This window comes from Macaca fascicularis, chromosome 5 (genome assembly GCF_037993035.2).
Source record: "Macaca fascicularis isolate 582-1 chromosome 5, T2T-MFA8v1.1".
Classification (NCBI taxonomy): domain Eukaryota; kingdom Metazoa; phylum Chordata; class Mammalia; order Primates; family Cercopithecidae; genus Macaca; species Macaca fascicularis.
Genome location: NC_088379.1, coordinates 79,647,750 through 79,669,485, shown reverse-complemented (window position 1 = coordinate 79,669,485; position 21,736 = coordinate 79,647,750). Strand labels below are relative to the sequence as shown.

Genomic DNA, 21,736 nt, shown 5'->3' with positions numbered 1-21,736 from the left:
CATCCAGGCTGATCTCGCTAAAAGTTCAACTCTGCTCCTGTCTTGCCCCTCTTTAAACCAGATTCTTCCATAGAATTAAGCCCAGGTTCTTTTGTCAATTGTTTTCCTTTTTATTAATAATAATAATTATTATTATTATTATTTTTGAGATTGAGTCTCACTCTGCTGCCCAGGCTGGAGTGCAGTGGTGCGATCTCGGCTCACCGCAGCCTCTGCCTCCTGGATTCAAGTGATTCTCCTGCCTCAGCCTCCTGAGTAGCTGGGACTACGGGCACACGCCACCATGCCCGACGAATTTTTGTATTTTTAGTAAAGACAGGGTTTCACTGTTGGCCAGGCTGGTCTTGAACTCTTGACCTCGTGATCTCCCCACCTCAGACGCCCAAAGTGCTGGGATTACAGGTGTGAGCCACCATCCAGCCTTATTAATTTATTTTTTAGAGATGGTGTCTTGCTCTGTCTCCCAGGCTGGAGCGCAGTGGTGTGATCATAGCTTACCTCAGCCTCGAACTCTTGGGCTCATGCAATCCTCCTGCCTCAGCCTCTGGACCAGCTGGGAATACAGGTGTGTACCACCACACCTGGTCAATTTTTAATTTTTTTGTAGAGATGGAGTCTCACTATGTTGTCCAGGCTGGTTTTGAACTCCTGACCTGCAGAGATGGGAGGATCGATGGAGCCTTCCATCTCTGACTTTTAACATGGTCTAGAAGGCCTCCATGAGCTCTATCTCACCTCTTTTTTGCTCCTTCCCCGCGGACCTTTACAAGGTGCAGCCATTCCAAACTCCTTTCACTTCTGATTATCTCATGTTCTCTCTCACCTCCCGGCCCATGCAATGAGGTTGCTCCCCAACTACATTCTTACTCCTCTTAGATTTGCAGAGAAGCCTTCCCTGAAAGAAGCCCTCTCCCACCTCCCAGATTGGGTTAGGCTCCTCCTGTGGCTGACTTCATTGTCTCCCTCCAACATTGCTTAGAACGCTAAGTTGCAACTTTATGTCTAATTGATTGCTCCACTAGTCCATAAAATCTAGGAGGAAAGGGCTGTATCCTCAGCCCTTGACACACGGCCTTGTACATCTTAAGTATGCATATGAACCACTAGGACAACCCTATAGGTTGTGCATGATTATTCCAATTGTTGTCATTGCTGTTATTTTAAATAAAGATGGGGGCTCACTGTGTTGCCCAGGCTGGTCTTAAACTCCTGGGCTCAGGTGATCCTCCCACCTTGGCCTCCTAAAGTGTTAGGGTTACAGTCGTGAGCCACCTTGCCTGGTCAATTATCCCCCTTTTAATGGATGCGCAAAGAGTCGAGGTTCCACTGGTTTTCCACTGCAGTGTCTCTACTGAAGACTTAAAAATAAAAAATAATAATAATAAAAAAAAAAAAATCACAGGGCTGTGCTGGACTGCTGGGACTTCCAGAGGACAAGGCCCTCTCTTCAGTGAGGCTGATCTCCACAGAGCCAGCCCTCCTTCCCCTCCCAGCCACAGCTGTGTGTTGGAAAGCTGGAGGCCTGGGCCCCTAATAAAGAGCAGACCTCCCAATCTCCTCGTTCCCTCCCCCTCCCCTCACATGGTTTTTCAAATTAAAAGCAACTAAAAGGAAAGACCTAAGGAGCAGGAGAGGGCGGAGGCACAACAACATGTTTAAACCGAGGAAGGGGGCTCTCTCGCGAGGGAAGGGGTATCCAAAACCCAGATCCAGAGGGTTCCAGTCCTACCAGTCTGTCCCAGCCTCTAAGGAGTGTATGGCCCACCGGGCTGGACTGGACCAGGAAACAAGTTCTTGTCCTCAGGTCCGTAAACAAGCTGTGGTGTTAGGAACCCTCTGCTTCTACTTCTCCTTGGAGAGCGAGCCCCTCAAACCCAGAAGAGAGGCTGCACCTTGAGATCCAGCCAACAACCACAGAGAAGAGGAGGTGGGTGCGGAGTCCTGGGGAGGGTAACTTTCACCTCAAGCTGCACAGACCCATCTCGATCTTTTTGTAGAATTCCTCCTTTTTCAAGACTTGTGCCGTTCTGAATTCTGAGCGTGCAAAGAGACTCCTTAGAGCTAGCTTACAAGCCTCAGCTGGGGCAGACCCGAGGCCAGGGCGTCCCTCTCTCTGCGAGGATCCCTCACATCTGTGCGTCGCCTCCACTACCTCCGGGCAAAGGACCCTTCCGCGCTGGACCCAGGGAGGGGGCTATTCCAGATGCAGCCAAGGGTTAAAGGGGGTGAGGGAAGGAGCAGTTCGCACCATTTTCTTTTGCAAACCACCAAACGGGCCCTTCGTTTTCAAACTGTGAAGCCAGAAACATCCTCTGTTCCCTTGCCCCGCCCATCACCATTTGAAAAAAATAATTCACAAGTTTAAACGTGATTTTCACAACTAACGGCTTTGATAACTGTTACATTCGTAAGGCTTCTAGAGCAAACGGACTTGAATTCTTCGAGGAAAGTACAATTGGGGGTGGGGCTGGAGAGCAGTGGAGGAGAAGACACAAAAAGCCAACTCAGCGGGAAGCGCCCTCAAAGCCGAAGGTGTGGCCCTCGGAGCTGCGGCCGCCCTCGCCCGGGAGTTGGGGCCGGGAGAACGGGCCCTGGAGGCAGGGCAAGGCACGGCGAGATTTTGCTTTTGTTTATAGTGACCGTTTTGATCTGGTTGTAAAAAGTTTACGAGGCCCTCTTTTTGAAGGTGAGCTCATCGACTGCACCTTTTTATGCCCTTGCTCCCAATTTCATGTCGCCTGCTGGCGTAGATGCGCAAGGCCGAGGACAGAACTGTCACAGTCCCTACCCTTTTCTCCTAACTTCCCGGCCCGGCTCAATTCGGGAGTTGAGCCTCCTTCCTCTCCGCACGCAGCCTCCCCGACTCCCCGTTTGGGGAGAAAACCCACATTCTTAACCCCTTGATAATCCCTTAAGGAAAAAACAAAACAAAAAACCCCAAGAGACTGAAAATTAGAATCCGGGCGCGGGTTGAGATCTGCGCAGAGCTGCCCAGGCCGGTGCAGGTCGCTCCCCTCCGGGTACACGTGATGGCCTGGTACCCTCCTCCCACCTCCCGCACGGCGCCCAGTCAGAAGCACAGGAAGGGGAGAAAAGACCCGCAGCCCGCCTCAGGAGGGCAAGCTTTCTGGCCCCCTGCGGTTCCGGGGCCATCCCGGACCCAGGGCGTCGAGGGACAAATCTGGAAGGATCTTAGAACAAACACTGGGAGAACGCGGCAAGAACTCGCCCCGCCTTTACCCGACGCTCCGGACTGACTGCCGGGCGCAGACCCGACTTCTCCTGAACCAGCCTCGTACCAGCCTTAGAAGGCGGAAAACAGGATTCAAACCCGCCTATGAGCAGTGGTAGGGGCGGGGGCTGTAGGGGCAGGACTCGGTTTAAGGAACCAACCGCCTCGGTTCGAGGGTCTCCTGTCCGGAGGTTGCTCCTGACCACTGGGTTTATTTTGTTTTGCAGAGGAGGCAGATGTTGACCTCTCTTCTTTGCACAGTCTCTCCGCGAAATCTTCCCCCAACCATTTGCTTTCTTGCGCCACCCCCCACCGGGGCACTATCCCCGGAGTCAGCTCCTCAGGCCTTTAAACCTTCCAGAATGTCACACATGGAAACCTTTAACAAATGTTTGTTAATGGTCATAACAAAGGCATCATTCAAATTAGGCAGGTAATTACTACCAGAAGGACAACTGGGTGCTCGCTTGCTCATCCATTGCTTTCTGCTTTAAACTCCTGAGGAGTCGCTGCCTGGAGCCACTCCCGCCCGGGCTGCTTTTCGGGCCCCATTAAACTGCTCTGAAATGAACTGTGAAGTTACCATTTGTGGGCGGAGAGCGCTGGGGCCCTGCGGACGGAAGACCCTGGCTTGACCGGGCTAGCAGTGTCGCCGAAACAAAGCAGTCCTTCTGGGTAGGCTCTCTGTCTCGCCTCCTACCCTCTGGGGCAACTCGCCTAAAAACCCAGTTCTCAACTTAACAGCAAGAAGCCCAGCAGCCGCGTTTGCCTTTTATTCCGCACTCTGATTTTTGGGGGGAATCGTTTGTCCCGCTCATTTTCTACAAACATTACGGTATCCTGTTAGCATTCCGAACAAGGGGCTGTTCATATATTTGCCTTCAATGATTTCCTGAAGGAACATGTGGAAGTAATAGCGAGCTGTGCAGTCACCCGAGCTGAAGATGCACGAGAGCAGGTCGCGTAGAAGAGCTGGGGCAATGGGGCCCCCAGCGCAGCCCCAGGCGCCCTATTTCCGAGGCTGATACCCCAAGATCCTGTCCTAATTAGACACAGCACCGCGCCCGTTGGAGTACTTCTCTGTGACTCTCCTCTGTCCACTGCACTGTGTCCACTCCTGGTGAAGGAGGAGACGGCTGTTGGACGTGCCAGTCCCAACCTGGCCACCTTGGCCATTTTCAGAGTGCTTGTGTGGGGGTGGGGTTGAGGGAGAAGGATGAAGGATGACCCCCAACCCCAACAAGAGAATTCAAAAATCAGAGAGCGAGAAAGGTGAACGCGCTCCCATCCCCCGCTGTCGCTGGGAAGCCCCACTCTGCCCAGGTCTGGTTTCTGGAGCATCAGCGCCCCCTTTCCCTCGCCGGCAGGATCGTTTCCTCCCGACACTGGCCTCGCGCCTTGGGCGCAGGGTTTGGGGCTCAGCTGTCAACTCCGAAGCATTCGTAGGGTTCGACCCACTCGGCGGGAGGGAACGGAGGGAGAATCAAAAGGCACCCTCTCCCACGACGCGGAGGCGGCGGGACGATTCCCCAAACGCCCAAGCTTGAACTTTTTTGTATGCGAGTTAGAAGCCAGGGCAACCTCGCCCAGATAACCCCCAAAACAAAGGCACGACCAGATAAGTGACTTAAAGGGAGTAAAGGTCGTTCTATCGGAGAATGTTCCAAACCTACACAGACCCTTTCTTTGTACCCTATTTCAGACTCCACCCAGTCTTGCACACACACACACACACACACACCCACCCCACACACAAAACAAAAACTCATCGTTGTCATATTGGACTCAACAGTTTGCCTAATCCCGTTAAAGAACTAGCAACTATATAGCCCTTAGCCCTTCCCCTAAAAGACCCTTAGTTCAAAACCGCGCAACCGCTTGGAGATTTCTCCCGAGGGCCCTATTTCTAGTTGGGCCGAGTTTGTAGAAGGGACGTTTCTTGATTCTAGATTTATATTCTCTCTGGGTATTAAATGCAATTTTGTATGTTCCTTTTCTTGTTTTCAAAGAGAACACAAAACTATAGCAGTCTAAGAAAATAACCCCAAAATGGGGAGGCAAACTCATTCTGGAAATGATGGGCTGTTTGTAGTTTCACAAAACCGCTTTCCCGGCAGAGCACCAACACCTCCCCCTTCCACCCCCCCATCCCATCTGGTCGGCTTCTCCCCGCCCCCCAGTTGTTGTCGAAGTCTGGGGGTTGGGACTGGACCCCCTGATTGCGTAAGAGCAAAAAGCGAAGGCGCAATCTGGAGACTGGGAGCTTCGGAGCGCAGGGGAGTTTGAGCGAAACTTTTATTTTGAAGAGACCAAGGTTCGGGGGGGGGGGGGGGCTTATTTCCTGACAGCTATTTACTTAGAGCAAATGATTAGTTTTAGAAGGATGGACTATAACATTGAATCAATTACAAAACGCGGTTTTTGAGCCCGTTACTGTTGGAGCTACAGGGAGAGAAACAGAGGAGGAGACTACAACAGATCATTGGAGGCCGTGGACACGCTCTTTACTCCATGTGTGGGACATTCATTGCGGAATAACATAGGAGAAGGTAAGGAAGAAGAAAAAATGATTTTTTGTTTATAAGAGAAGTCCCTGATCAGACTCTGGGACTGGAGAAAGGGAAGTAACTTCAAACTTTGGGCGACAAGAAAAAAAAATGGAGCTGGATTCCAAATGTGTGTCCAGAGAGGAATTTTTTTTTTTTTTTTTCGGAATAAACTTCACTTGGGGATGGGTGGGAGAAAACCATAGAATTAGAAAGTCTAGGGATTTTTTTTTTAAACACACATTTTCCAGACCTATTTTTAAAAAACAATGTTTTTCTAACAACCCTATGGCCTCCCAAAGAAATTGTTTAGGCTTACATTTTTGAGGTTTCTTTTGGGGGTGGGGGTGGTGTTCATGAATACTGGGCCGAACACCAAGGAACTGGGGGTGGAGGCAGAGGTGTTTGCCCTCTTCTTGGCAGTGGGTCCTGGAAGGCGACAGGTTTTAAATGAGTGTTTTCATTCCTCGCCTGCGGTTTGGCGGGACAGCGCTGCAGCCCGTGGTGTGGAGCGCGGCTGGGGGACCAGGGGAGGTGGGGAGAGGGGAGCGCGAAGGGGGGCGCGGGAAGGGGTTGCTGGTCGCAGGAGGCGGGCAGGGCTCGGCTGGAGACCGGACCTCCGTGCTGGCCTGCAGCACATGGAGCCGGTCGAATGCGCGTAATTACTGGACGGCGCTGCTCTGGGTGAGAGTCCGGGCCAGATTTGGCGCAGCGGTGACGCGGCTGCGGGACAAGCAGAGGGGCGCGGGTGTGGGCAAGGGTTTGGGGCGCTCTGGAGGGGTTTGTCGGGTCAGTGAGGTGCTAGGGAGAGCGGGTGCCTGCTCGGCTGTACGCTCGGGTTGCACGCCCTAGCGCGGGGGCGACAGCGGCGGCGCGGGCGGGCGGTCTGGAATAATGACAAACACATTTGGCCCTGAGTGAAGAAGTCGATGTCGCCTCGCATTCCAGCAACTGGGATTTGAGGAATTTCGAACCGCACACCAAGGGGTCCTCATTGTGCGCCGTGGCCCCCGCCCCCGCCCGTCTCCCTGCGCCCCCTCCTCGGTGGAACCGTTTCTGCATTGCCCGGGGCTCTGCTGCCGCTCAGTTCTGGCCTCAGGCAGGAAGAGAGGAAAGGTCTCCAGGAAAGTGTCGAACTTCTTGTAAGTTAGGGACCACTTGGAACTGGGGAAATTTGTTTGCAGGTAAGAGAAAGGTGGGAGGTAAACCACATTCTCCCTCCGGGCAACTGAGCCCTGGGCACCCCCTACCCGGCGCCCCTCTCCGCGCGGGGGTGCACGGCACTTGCCGTCTGCGCTCGCCCAGCGCTGCTCGGTCCTCTCTAGTCGCCCTTTTTCTCCATTCTTCTCCCTGCCGGGTTCAGAGCCGTCTGTGCGTACTTCTCCTTCCTCTGCTGTCTACCCCCATGGAAACAAGGTTTATACACGATTAACTCCGCCCGGCTGCGTCCGGGGAGCGGGCTGCGTCCGTTTGACTCTGAATATGTGGGATCAGCTGTTCTATTCCGAGAGGGTGACGGCCAGGTCGGAGCGACAAGGAGTGTGGCCCGACCCGAGTCCGGTTGCCGGAGGAAGCCAGGAGCCGGGGCCGGGCCAGGTGTGCGGGAACTGTCGGTGACCTGGCCTCGAGTCTTGGTCGGGAGGGACTTGCTGCCCAGGCCGGCTGTCCGTTGTGCATCCCTCCTGCAGCCAGAGGGCCGGTCCCGCACTTCGCTCCCCCAGTTCTGCTAAGACCTCAGGATGTGCGCAAAGAGTGCCTGGAAGAACTTGCCACTCACTCCATCTCCCTGGGTGGGAGGCAAGCATGGATGGGACCCCTATCAGGTCCCGACCGCCCCACGTCCGAAAAGCCCCGGGCTGGGCGGTGTGGGAAATGGCTTTTTGGCTCCGAGGCCGAATTGCTCAATGTTTTGGACCGACTCGCCTCGCCGCGGTCGCTCCTGACCAGAACTAGACAGATTTTTGGAGCAGGGAGAGGCATCCAGGGCAAACGAGGCACGACAATCCTCCGCAGTGCATCTCACCCAACAAACATCCCGCAGCCACAGAAGGGGAGGAAGGGGTCCCGGGCGTGCGCACCTCACCAGCGGCCGCGCTGTCCCACCCCCGACCCCTAATCTGGTCAATCTGGACCCCCGCACTGCCGAATTGCATCCCCTCCCTCTTCTCCCTCTCTCCTCGGCCTCCTCTTTTCCACAATCCTCACTATGAGGAGGCCCTGCCTCGCCTTCCCGACAGGCGCGAGGCCGAGCAGCCTCGCTTTGACGCACAGGTCAGGCCCTACTTCGGAGCTTGCACAGTTTTGGGTTGAGCCAAGTGCAGCTGGACCTCGTTCACAAGAGTGAGGAGGAACGAGAGTGGGGGGACGCCAAGAATGAACCCGTCGTTAGCCCCCGGTGCCCTGGCTCTTGTTTAAATCCTTAGATCGAGAGGGACTTGAAGGAGAGCCCAGGCTCCCAGCTCTCCGCCCCTGGGCCAGTTTCCTCTCGGGACGCGGACTGAGGAGGGATGCAGGGGGAGGGGCATTGGGCTGGGCTTTCCAGCTGCAAACACGTCTGGCGCCGAGGCGGGCCCATTTTGTGCCTCCTGGGGACAGACCGTGGGCGGCGCGCAGCGGCGGGACGCATTTTGGGGACGTGGTGGCCAGCGCCTTCCTGCAGACCCCGCAGGGAAGGACTCCCTCTGACCTCCGGGGAGCTGCGACCAGGTTATACGTTGCTGGTGGAAAAGTGGCAATTCTAGGAAAAGAGCTAAAAGCCTGATCAGTGACCGAAAGGTGTGGGTCTCAGGGTCCCCCTGGTCTAACTCGCCGGGTCCACCGCAGCATCAGCCTTGGGGCGGCAGATAATCTTTCGGTCTCGCCTGGGGCGCAAGATACAGGATCGGGGCAAATGGCATCTCCCAACTTCGCCCTAGTTCAGTTTCTGCCAGATGGTTGTCGTTTGCTGAAGTGGCTCGGCGGCATTTCCTTTTGTTTTAAACTGATCAGTGAGCGAACCCGGGATGGGCTGAAAAAGTAGATTGTAGGAGGGAATAATGGGAACCCCGACTTGGGGCGCCTCCTTCCCTGCCTCCTGCTGCAGTTTCTCGGCCCCCGCGAAAGGGTAGCTACAAGCGCGGGTGGGCGCGGACTTGTCAGGGGGCAGAGGCGGCTAAGGCGCGTGTCGGGCAAGCTGGCACCAGAGGGCACTTTTTTTTTTTTGGACAGAGTCTCACTCTGTCGCCCAGGCTGGAGTGCAGTGGTGCGATCTCGGCTCACTGCAACCTCCGCCTCCCGGGTTCAAGCGATTCTCCTGCCTCAGCCTCCCAAGTAACTGGGATTACAGGTGCCCGCCACCACGCCAGGCTAATTTTTGTATTTTTAGTAGAGACGGTATCACCATGTTGGCCAGGCTGGTGTCGAACTCCTGACCTCAGGTGATCCGCCCACCTCAGCCTCCCAAAGTGTTGGGATTACAGGCGTGAGCCACCGCGCCGGGCCAGGAACAGTTCTTAAATGCCGAGAGGGCGCAGGCTAGCTCTCTCCAGCATTCCATGTGAGCCGCTACCCACTGCCGGGCTGCTCTCGTGCCCATAGGAGGCGCTGGCGAGCGCCTGTAACCCTAAACCCCTCGGCCCCTTTTCCCCCACCCGCCCGGCCTCTCTTCCCGCTCTCCCCCCTCTCCCCACACCCTGCCCGGCCCCCTCTCGGGTCTCAGTTGAAAACAATGCAAACGCCGAGCTTTGTGCCTGGGGCGCGGCGGCCTTTGCAGCTCTGAGGTACAGAGTGCGGCGCGCACGGACGCAGGTCCCGGGAGCGGCTGGGCATCGCCACCAACCCCAGGACAACCGAGCCGCCGAGGGCGTGGTGGAGGCGGGAGGGCGAGCCGACCGCGCAGTGTTCCTCTGGATCCCGGGGTCAGAAACCGGACGGTGGCTGGGGCTGGACTGTCCGAGCGCAGAGCCTCCCGGGTGAAGTCTGCGCGCAGCACTCCCGGCAGCGCTGTCGGGGACCAGGAGCCTGTGCTGTGGGCTAGCGGGCCGGCGAGCCGGGTAAGATTCGCGGGGCTGTCGCGCCCTCTAGTGGGCTCTGGGGGCGCATCCCGCTTTCCCCAGCCCCGGGCGGTCGGCGCCCGGATCTCAGTGGAGCGCGGCGCTGGAACCCCGGGGGCCCGGAGCGGAGGCTAACCTGGGTCACCTTTCCTTTCCTCCGGGCCGCCAGTGGACGCCTCGCAGGCTCTGTGTGGGCCCAGAAAGCGCCGGGTGGACGAGAGGGGGCCGAGGTCGCTGGGTTTGGATTGAGAATGGAGCGTCCTTTTAGTTCAATGTGGGAGAAGCAGGGGAGGATGGAGGAGGATGGGTCCCGTGCGTTCTCGGGGGACAGGCGCCGTCTTCTGCGTTCCAGCCCCTCGCCAGCTCCCTTTCCCCTCGGGCGGCCTGTTGCTGTTTGTTTGTTATACGACCCTGCGTTATTGTGCAACGGGAACAGTCGTTTCTAATGCGCCCGCGGTTCCCGGGCTGCGCGGCCGTCGCGGCCTTCGCCAGGCTGGTTTATGAGGGGCAGTGGTGTCGCGCGGACAGATAGGGCAGCGCAGCCCGGGAACGGCGTCGCGGCCAAGGCGGTCCCCCGCCCCGAGGGGGCGGAAATGCTGAGGTGTCGAGAGCGTGGGTTTTACAGAACCCGAGTAGCGAGTCCGGCTGAGTCTCTGCGGCCTGGCCCGGCAGCGTCGTCTTCCTGGCTCCTGAAGCCCCGCTGTCCCAGCGCACCCGCTCCCAGTGATGGGGATGGTGATGGGGACGATGGGGAGATGTCCGCCTACCCCGAATTCTTCTGGGGTCCCGAGGAGATTTAGCCATTTTCAACAGCAGTTTTCGTATTTCTGCTCAAACCCCGCGGGCTTTCAACCGAGGTCGCCACGAAAGCTAAAAGTACAGCCTAAGGAAGGGGGAGACTGGAAGTTAAGATTTGGGATAGTGGAGCTCAGAATTCCTGGCAGACGCGTCTGTGTCGCAACCCCTGGACGCACGTCCTTCGACCAACACTGCCATCTGCTGGCCACTGGCAAGAACTACCGCGATCCGCTGTGAGAATGGGCTTTGCGGAGACTCCAAGCTAGTACTGGCATTAGGAGGTGCTTTTTTTTGATTGATTGATTGATTGATTTTTTGCTCTGTAGGACCGTAATACGTGACTGATTTTCTTTTCCTGTGAGGCTACAAGAATTGCTGGAAGACAGCATTTTTATTTCGTGGAAATTTGTGTTGTGTTTCGCCTTGGTTATTAATGCTTTGCATTTACATAGTGAACATATTATCAGAGCAGGCCTGTGAGGAAGGTAGTGGGGGGTATTGGTGTTCCCGTTTCTGAGTGAGGAGACCTATGTCGGGGCCTTGGTGACCTCAAGATAAGGTTGTGCCATTAGGAGTCACACCCGTTTGGTGACATTCAAAAGGATATGTCATTTTATTCTCCCGTGGTTAAATATCTGGTGAAAGGAGAGCACCCATGTTTATGAGCCCAGATTGTCCCATAAAACGCTCCTGTGTAAAAACACTCCAGCCTCCTCCCCTTACTGGAATGTCTGATGGAGCCCCGGGAGATCAAAACAGCAAAACAGGCTCTGGTAGGGTGCAGAGGTCCTGGTAAACACACCCTCTGCTGGAAAACAGGGAGAAGTTTCCATCAGTGTAGACCTGCACTTGGGTTGCCTGGGCTGAAGTTAGGAGACTGCGTAGAAAAAGGAAGATGTGTAATTTTCACAGTTAGAATTAACTTAGGAGAGCTGAAATTAGCTGAACCTCGGAAATCTGAATCTTGAAGTCACCAGTGGCTTTGGGATTACGAGAGAGTCTCCTGTGGTCTTTAATCATGTGAGGGTGGGGTGAAATTAAATATTCAGTGGTTCTGCAATGGGATGCACTGTGCAATTGGTGATTGAGAAGCAAGCTCTCTGGCTTTAGGAGAAGAATGTCTTGCTCTTAGTCCTTCTGGAAATAGAGCCTTGCATTGCCTGCTGTCTCTTTACACTGCCTTGGGTTATACAGTCGTGTTCAATGGCTCTTTAGTGCTGTTTTAAGGGCAGGAGATGGCACCCTGTTAAAGAGAAAGGATAGTAGCTGCAAAAGCATTTGTTTCTCTGTTTCTGTGACTGTATATGTTGGCTCATCTTTGAATGGTCTTTATAGCTACACCAGACTGTAGGTAACAGGGTCATGGGAGTGGACTGCTGGTGTGGGCTGAATCACAGTTCAGATCCATGTCTCCAGGAGGCAGGAGGTGCAGGGCAAGTCATGTCGCTTCTGGGGCATCCGTCACTTTCTTAGTTAAGGAGAAGTTGAAGGAGCTGATCTAAAATATCTTGGGAGTCTGCAGAAAAAGTTTTGAAAATTAAAGCACTTTCAATTAAAACTCTATAATTTAGTCCTTAAAATAATGCCACAAGGCAAGCAACCAGTCAGGCCTTACTAGTGCTTCCTAGAAGAAGAGACTGAGGCTCAGAGAATTTGAAAGAGTGTCAGATTTGGGATCAGTGGCTAGTCCAATGTGATTTCCATCCTTTCTTCTGAGAGAAAGCATAAGAAGGCCAAGAGGATGGGGGAAAAGCACAAGTCACCTGCCTTGGAGTCAACAGAGCAGGGATCTCTTTCTCAGTTTGTTTCTCTAAGTTATGGCAAATGCTTTTTGAGCTGTGATTATTGAAGATGGGGGCCGAAGTTCAACATGTAGTTGGCATGAGGGAAGTAATCATGATTGACAAAAAGATTTGGTTGAAATCTATTGTTCTTCTCTGCAAAGGAGGCTGTTCTCATGGATTCTTAGTAGTGCCATGTTTCTCAGAATTTGTGGCTTCAATTACTTATATTTGCACACCTGACTTTAGATGAGCACTGGAATAGCAGTTACTAATTAAGGACGAGCATTTAGAGTAGAAAAAGTGGCAGGAACAGCCAGATTCACTCCCAGAGAGCCTCACTACAGGTCTGATAGGTGAGGAAAGTCCCCATTTTTCCCATTTTTCTTCATTACCTCCCTGTGGGGCAAGCACTGCCATTATTCGTGAGTCACCTGTCTGAGTTATAGATAAGTAATGACATGAAACTTCACAAACACGCTGAGCACAGTGGCTCACGCCTGTAATCCCCGCACTTTGGGAAGCCGAGGTGGGTGAATTGTTAATGATTTGCATTTACATAGTGAACATATTATCAGAGCAGGCCTGTGAGGAAGGTAGTGGGGGGTATTGGTGTTCTCGTTTCTGAGTGAGGACACCTATGTCAGGGTCTTGGTGACCTCAAGCCGAAAGCTCAAACTGCTACTGCTACTCCTAAGGTTGTGCCATTAGGAGTCACACTCGTATGCTGACATTCAAAAGGATATGTCATTTTATTCTCCCGTGGTTAAATATCTGGTGAAAGGAGAGCAGACATCTGGTGAAAGGAGACCAACATATACAGTCACAGAAACAGAGAAACAAATGCTTTTGCAGCTAGTATCCTTTCTCTTTAACAGGGTGCCATCGAGACCAGCCTGGCCAACATGGTGAAACCCTGTCTGTACTAAAAATACAATAAATTAGCTGGCCATGGTGGTGGGCACCTGTAGTACCAGCTACTCGGGAGGCTGAGACAGGAGAATCGCTTGAACTTGGGAGGCAGAGGTTGCAATGAGCTGAGATCACGCCACTGCACTCCAGCCCAGGCGACAGTGCGAGACTCTATCTAAAAAAAAGAAAAAAAAGAAACTTCACAAACAGGCCTAGATTTCTACCCAGGGAACCACTGTTATTGGAGACGGGAGTTTGGAATCTTAAGCAACAAACGTGTTTATTCTCTTGCTTCCTGATGGCTTGCTCAGAGGGCCTGTTTCCATTGCCTACTTTTTTTGAGACGGAATCTTGCTCTGTCACCTAGGCTAGAGTGCAGTGGCAAGATCTTGGCTCACTGCAACCTCTGCCTACTGGGTTGAAGCCATTCTCCTGCCTCAGCCTCCTGAGTAGCTGGCATTATAGGTACCTGCCTCCATGCCTGGCTCCTTTTTTTAAATTTTTAGTAGAGATGGGATTTCACCTTGTTGGCCAGGATGGTCTCGAACTCCTGGCCTCAAGGGATCTGCCCGCCTCAGCCTTCCAAAGTGTTGGGATTACAGGCGTGAGCCAATACGCCTGGCCTCATTGGCCACTTTATATGTCAGTAAATAGTCTTTCCTGGCAGAGGGTTCACTGTATCTGGAGGCACTGAAGGAAATCTGGGAGTGTCTGGCGAGAGCAAAGCACTGCTTAGAGCTTGCACAGGAAAAGCAGTGAGCCCTTCTTTTAAGCTCAAGAATGCTTTAAAGATGCATCTTTGGCAAGTCTTGCCAAAGAAATATGGGATCTAAATGTGATAAAACCAAAGACATCAAGCTGGCTCTGGAGGCCTTCTTTGAAGTTTGCTGAGTGGATTGTCAGTGGGAGGCTGGTATTTACATGTACAAACACACAAGCGTGCGTTACTGCTAATTGTGGTAAATCAGGCTGGTCAGCCTGGCTCTGGGGCCCACTGTGCCTGCCACCGCAGCAGTATGGAAGCCCTGCATCCCAGACACATGTCAGCATCCTCAGAGGCCATCAGCCAGTCAGCATTGTGTGAATTGCATTTGGGTTCACAGCACTGTAATTGTGTTTCTCCTGCTATGGTGAGCAAAGGAGGAAAATGGAAGGAGGAAGTGTAATTTGCCCTAGGAAATAGTCAGGCAGGCGGCACACAGGGGTGGGATATGGCTAAAACACTGACCTTCCCTTGAGAGAGACCATATGGTGAAGTGGAGAGGGCATAGCCTTTGTATCACACAGACCTTGTGTTTGAATCCTGGCTCTGTCACTGGCTGTGTGACTTTGGGTCATTTGCAAAGCCTCTCTGAGCCTCAACTGCCACTTCTTAAAATCAACTCTAAGTAATCTCTAAGGGTTATTCTTCACAAACACAGCATGTACATGCAAACTTTGGCTTAGTAAATAATGGTTTCTCATTCTCTTATTTTGTTTTCTACGTACCCCACTCCCCTTCCTGTTAGGAGCCTTCCACCTTTTACTCTGTGTTTTCTTCCTCTCTTGTTTTCCTGGTGGCATTCAATAAAGCAGAAATCTGATTTCTGCAAAGCAGGCCACCTTACAGGAGAAATGCATGATTAGGCACCACCAAAAACTTTGTTTAGGCTATTATCTTCTGGATCCTCTCCAACCAAACTAAACTCAACTAGAGATAAACACAGCAATACAGGAATACATTGAATTTCTCTCTTACTCTCTCTTTTTTTAAACTAGTTTACTCAGGAATCACATGCACATATATTTTAGCTTCCAAAGTCAATGATGGAACACATTGAGTCCCATTAGGCTCACTCCATTGTATGAGTTAGCATCAGAGGAGTTCTTACCAGAGTGTCTTCATCTTGAATAGGGCCTAGGTAAGAAGAGGATGAGACCTGCTGGGCTGCATTCCCAGGAGGTTAGGCATTTGTAGTCACAGGAGAGATAGGAGTTGGAACAGGAGTTGATAGATACAGGTCATAAAGACCCCAGTAATAAAACAGGTTGCAGGCCAGGTCTGATGGCTCATTCCAGTAATCCCAGTACTTTGGGAGGCCAAGGCAGGAAGATTGCTTAAGCCCAGGATTTCAAGACGAGCCTGGACAACGTAGTGAGATCTTGTCTCTACAAACAATAATTTTAAAAACATGAGCTGGGCATGATGGTGCAGGCCTATAGTCCCAGCTACTGGTCTGAGGGGTGGTTGGGGGTGCAGACTGAGGTGGGAGGATGGAGGCTGCAGAGAGCTGAGATCAGGCCACTGCACTCCAGCCTGGGTGATAGAATGATACCCTGTCTCAAAAATAAATAAATAAGCCAGCAAAACCAGGATGCAGTGAAGAAGCTGGCCAAAACCCGCCAAAATGAAGATGGTGATGAAAGTGACCTCTGGTCATCCCTACTGCTTATTATACACTAATTATAATGCATTGCCATGTTAAAAGACACTCCCACCGGTGCCATGGCCGTTTACAAATGCCATAGCAATGACCAAAGATACTCTGTACGGTCTAAAAAGGGGAGGAACCCTCAGTCCTGGGAATTACCTGCCCCTTTCAGGGAAAACTCGTGAGTCTTCTACTGCTTGTTGAGCATACAATCAAGAAATAACTATAGGTATACTCACTCAAGCAGCCATGCAGTTGCTGTGCCCATGGAGTAGCCACTTTTTTATTCCTTTACTTTCTTAATATATTTGCTGTTATTTTACTCTTTGGCTTGCTCTTGAATTCCTTCCTGCATGAAGCCAAGAACCTTTGTGACCTCCCAGCTCGAACCCCAATTTTGAGGTTCACCCTATGACATCTTTTCTGGTGACCAATGACAGGACAATGGTGACCTCCCATTGACTTTAAATTAAGACTGATTGGCATTGTGTGGGCTTCACTAGTGGGTGAGTCTCTCCTTGCCCAGATTCAGCTTGCTAACATTTGTTTCCCTTCAAATTGGCTCCTTTGTCTTTTCTAATGTTCTTTATTTTGGACAGATGAGAAAGTGGCTGTGAGGCCTCTGGCTTAGCAGCCTGATAGCGGCCTCCTGTTGTCTGGTTGCCCCAGATGGGAGCATGCCTGGCTGGTCACATCTTTTGCAACCCACCTTGTCATCCCTTCTCTGAGACCTTTTCTTTTTAGTTTCTTTTTAAAAATTTTAATTAATTAATTAATTAATTAATTTTTAGAGATAGCATCTTGCTCTATTGCCTAGGCTGGAGTGCAGTGGCATAATCATGGCTCACTGCAGCCTGGACCTCACAGGCTCAAGTGATCCTTCCACCTCAGCTCCTGAGTAGCTGGGACTATAAGGCATGCACCACCACACCTGGCTAAATTTTGTGGGTTTTGTTTGTAGAGACAGGGTTTTGCCATGCTGCCCAGACTGGTCTTGAACTCCTGGGCTCAAACGATCTGCCTGCCTCAGCTTCTCAAAGTACTGGGATTATAGGCATGAGCCACTACACCTGGCCTGTCTTTAGTTTCTAATGACTGGCTGTTTGACTTCTCTGCTCTTCGGGCTGATATGCTTATTTCATGTTTGTTGTCTTTGCCTTGGCTATTTGGCAATTGTTTAAGGCAGGACACTTGTTTGTGAGAGTTCTCCTGTTGTGTTGACCCTGGGACACCAGAGTCATCGTTCTGTAGCTCCAGTTATGTTAGGTCTCATGCTTTTGGGGTTCACTACTGGCCATCCCCCAGATGCTCTGGGGTTTTTGGCATTTGGTGTGGGGACCCTTGTTAGCTGATTCTCCAGGTTTTGTGGCATTTGGATGCTCCAGGGTGTTTGGCAGTGGACCCCTCTAGCATTGTGGGTTAGAGTCCCACCCAAGGGAAATCTTAGTCTTGCCTTTTCTTGTTTTCTACTCTAAAATTATCATTTTCTGTAAAAGCATTTTCTTATTGTCACTTCATTTAATTTTTTGCTCCAGGAGGTGGGAATTTGCAGGGGAAAATAATTGGACTCTCCCTACACTTAGAAAAACTTCTGTGTCTAGTAGAGATCCTTGTTAGACAAAGGGACAGTGGTGAGTCCCAAAGGACTCATCACTAGGGTGCCTTTTAGGCAATTGGAGCAAATTCAAATTAGCAAACAAAGTTTAGCTATTTGGATAAGTCCCAGTTTTGTCAGGGAAATAATTTGGGTCCAGCTATCTTTTATAAAATAGTGCATTTGCGTTTCTACATTATGGCTAGAGCTGAAAGATAAAAGCTATTGGATCTATGTTTATGTGTGTATATAAATGTCTAGATGTGTTTATGTGTATGTACATTTATTTTGTTATATATTGTGTCTACAGGGTACCAAATTGGCTTATAAATTAAAGAGTGCTCATAAAAAAAGTAAATAAGTCCAAGCATTTCTCAAGCTCATGTAACTTAAGTTTGCTAAAATTTAGAGTTACTAAAAATTCATATATAACTCTGTATAAACGTGCCAAAGAAGATATGCTCTTAGTGAAAATAAATTCTTTTTGGCCAATTCAGATGTCATTTATATGTGGGGTTTAAAATACGAGTTTAGAAAGAAAATAAAAACAAGTAGAAAGAAATAAAAAACAATAAGTAGTGGAGAGAGATGTGAGGAGAGTTATGAATATGAAGATGTATTTTGGTCAGGAAGGTTATAAATAAATTTTATGAGAAAGGATCTTATATGATAAATTCTTGTCCTAAGGTAGAATGACTGATTGTTTAGAGAAGAAGGAAATATAGGACAAATCAGAAAGTCCAAGCATGTTGTAGATGACCTGTGTAAGTCATGGTAAAGTTTATAAAAGAGAATTAATTAAAATTTAGACATAATTAGCCATAACTGAAAGGAAATTAATTAATTAATTAATTAATTAATTTTGAGAAGAAGTTTTGCTCTTGTTGCCCATGCTGGATGCAATGGCATGATCTTGGTTCACTGCAACCTCCGTCTTCTGGATTCAAGTGATTCTCCTGTCTCAGCCTCCTGAGTAGCCAGGATTACAGGCATGCACCACCATGCTTGGCTAATTGTGTATTTTCAGTAGAGATGGGGTTTCATCATGTTGGTCAGGCTGGTCTTGAACTCCTGACCTCAAGTGATCCACCCACCTCGGCCTCCCAAAGTGCTGGGATTACAGGCGTGAGCCAACTCATATGCCCAGCCAGGAAATTTATTTATAATAGTCTATCTAAATTTTGGTGCCCTATGTTAAAACAAGTTTGTCTTAAAGTATTGGTTGGCTTTCAGTAAGATTGCAAGAAATACTGACTTTTAATTCTAGAATCTGTTTCCTTTGAAGGCCTCTCAGATTTATATCTGTTCCTTTTCCCTTCAAAAAGTATATCCTTTGTAAGCTCAAAACTGACTTCCCTAGACTCCTTTTACGAAAAGCAATACAGTGCTTGTTTCAGGCTGTGGCTCAATAGCTAAGCCTTTGTTCTTTCATGGTGGTGGCCTGGGTTCAGTTCCTGGCTTAGGGAATGAGAGGTTTCCAGTTTGCTACTTCTGGGACTTTTGTCATTTATTCTTTTTGTCTGCACTGACAGCTTCTGATTTTTTCATTTGAATTTTTTTTTTCTGTGAGCTACCTTAGGGGTAATGCTGGGTCTTGTAAAAATTGCTTGTCATCTTTTTGGAGACACCTCTTGTGTCCATGGTTAAGTTATAACCTTGGTTAAGGCCTGTTGGTTTCACTGGGGAAAATACCTTTAAAAAAAGGCTGAAAAGCCAGAGATGTTGGCTATTTGTCCTGGCTAGAGTGTGGTATTAAGGGATTTAAAAGGATTTTTTAAAAGGACCTCTATAATTAAAAGTCAGCTTAATTAAAAATGGATATTCCATATTCATATATATATACACACATATATGTGTGTGTATATATATATTTAAAAGAGCTTTATGATTTTTTTCTTCTTGGATCTTATTTTTTTAAGAGAAAGTTTTTTTTTGTATGTTTGTTATTTGTTTTTCTTCTCAGTGGTCTGAATTATTTCTCCATTCTGTCTTTTTGCCCCCTTTAATGCCCATATTAGAGGACCTAAGATAATTTCTGACAGCCTGGGACTCCTTGGGAGGAAACAGAAGGTGTCACAGACCTCATTTTGGGAGAAACCTCTGTTTTCTTCATGGAACCCCCAGAACTGTAAGCAGACAAGACCCCTCAGAATCCAAGGCTCTGCTCTGTTTTACCTCACATTACCTGACCTTTGTGACTTTTGGGGGCATCAGAAATTACTTTGCATTGTGAGAGAACCTTTAGCATTGGTGTGTATTACCTAGGTAGGATGTATACTTTTAGGGATGGCAGTTACTTACATGAGTGGTTATTACTACAGGCCAATACTTACTTCTTTTCACATTTAAATGAATAAAAGCATGCTCTTGGGCATCCACCTGTGAATGGAGGATGGGCTGATTTGCTTTAGGTTGGCCACCAGCCTTTGGGGAACATCCTTGCAGTGAAATGCTTGGTGAAAGCATTGCACTGTCTGGTCGCATAGTGTTCCATTTTGGGGGATCCAGTATTTGGTATAAATATGGGATTCTTGATTTTTGGAGATCTGTTTGGCCTTCCAGCTGTGCCTCCTTATTTGGACCTAGAAGCTGCATGCTTGAAGGAAAAACTTAAAAACTGACAAATGAAAAAAAAATCCTACAACTACTGGATATTTATATGTGTTCTGTGTATTTAAATGTGTTCTGTGTGTGATATTTATATAAAAGAGCTCTAATTCATTGGTTTAAAGAAAAATAAGTGCTTAAATCAAATATATTGTCAGAAAAATGGCAACTTTAAAGCCTTTGAGTTCAAGTGACTTTAGTAATCTTTGGGAAATAAAGATAGTGTTAAAGATCATTGATAAAATAAAAAATGTCTTCAAAATTTCGACATGTGGTCTAAATTAGGCAGGTTTGATACTGTTTTCTACTAAACAACATAAACTGCTTCTCGGAGTTTTGGTAATTGTTCAGTTTACCTGCTTTGGAACATTAGATGCTAGGTAAGGCCTGGGGACATGTGGAGTTAACCATGTCAGGTTTTTAATCAAAACTAAAAGTTACTAAGAGTTAGCACTGTAACATATGTACCTGAGATTACCGGAGAAACAGTTTTATATACAAGATATGTAAGGAAAGTAAAATGTGTTTTTGGTAAAAGATTATAGGAAGGCATGGGAGTACAGTTTTGTTTTTGTTTTGTTTTTGTTTTTGTTTTGCTTACTTTAGTGGATTAAAGGATTGTTTTAAGTTGAATAGGAAAAAGCTGAAGTATGAGCAAGTTGTGAAAGGTATATGAAAGATTAACATTGTAAAAGAAATTCTGTGTGTAAACATTGGCTAAAGTTAAAGGGATATTATTATTATTATTTTTGTAAGTTAAACATTAGGATTAAAAAGCACGGCAGAGTTTTCTACAGCACTGATCTGCTCTGTAACAGAAAATTGTAAAGGGTTATAAAAGGTTTATGAGAATCTTACCTTATGGTCAAACTGATTAAGATTGGGAAGATTTGTCTATAAAGTTTTATTAAGAATTGGGTTTAATATTAACAGTACACTAAGGTGAAATTTGGCTTTCTCTCTTGAATAAGATTTTCATGTAATATTACAAGATAATGAAAGATTTTTGTTTGATTTTTAAATAAACTATAGGAAAACTAAGGGTGAAAAAATGTGACAGATCATTTGGAAACCCAAGTCTGCCCTATATCAATGAGTAAACGTTTTTACCTTTTTGAACTCTTTGAGTTATCATTTTGGTTAAATAAATGCTTTATGGTAACCTGGGATTCTATTTTGTAATATCAACTGTTTAAACCTTTTATATTTGATGAACGTTCCAAAATGAAATTCTAAGGTAAGTCTTTTTCTGATCTGATTAGTCTTTTTAGATATCAGGTCCCCTAAAATCCAAAAGTGACATATTTGGCTTATTTGGTGTATTAAAATCATACAAGAAGCACTGTCAAATATAAAATACTATTTGGCTTTCTTTGGGCTATACTTATATAAATGTGTTATTGGTATGTGTTCCAAAATTATGCAAAACTCCTATAATTCTGATATGACTTAGTGTACATTATCAGTTATAATTATAGTTCTTATGTTACATTATTGTGTGCTACAGAGGTAACCAAATTTCTTTGTCAATTGCATATTTAATTGGCTGTCCTAAGACTTTTGTCACCCACAGACAATTGTTGTCTTGTTTTTAATCCTTTTCAAAAGGTGGTTTATAATCAGCTATAGGACTCTGATGGGTACTCTAAAATGCAAGCCTCTGATAACTTTGAAAATTGTGCCATTGGCTGGGCATGGTGGCTCACACCTGTAATCCCAGAACTTTGGGAGGCCAAGGCAGGTAGATCACTTGAGGTCAGGAGTTCGAGACCAGCCTGGCCAGCATGGTGAACTGCCATCTCTACTGAAAATACAAAAGTCAGC

At 48.7% G+C, this 21,736-nt stretch overlaps 1 protein-coding gene across 9 annotated transcripts in view; it reads left to right on the top strand.

The window, feature by feature from the left end:
• Positions 1 to 5,610: 5,610 nt before the first annotated feature.
• The window catches only part of PDGFRA (platelet derived growth factor receptor alpha), a 64,319-nt gene continuing 48,193 nt past the window's right edge, over positions 5,611 to 21,736 (top strand). The window contains exons 1-2 of one of the 9 annotated variants that reach the window (XM_045393282.2): positions 5,611 to 5,781; positions 6,727 to 6,920. The gene's annotated coding sequence lies outside the window, so the exon portion shown is untranslated. Of the gene's footprint in view, positions 5,782 to 6,251; positions 6,463 to 6,726; positions 6,963 to 8,351; positions 9,810 to 10,439; positions 10,889 to 19,321; positions 19,434 to 21,736 lie in introns of those variants that run through there. The other 8 variants (XM_074040014.1, XM_005555276.4, XM_045393286.2 and 5 more) reach the window with 8 other exon arrangements.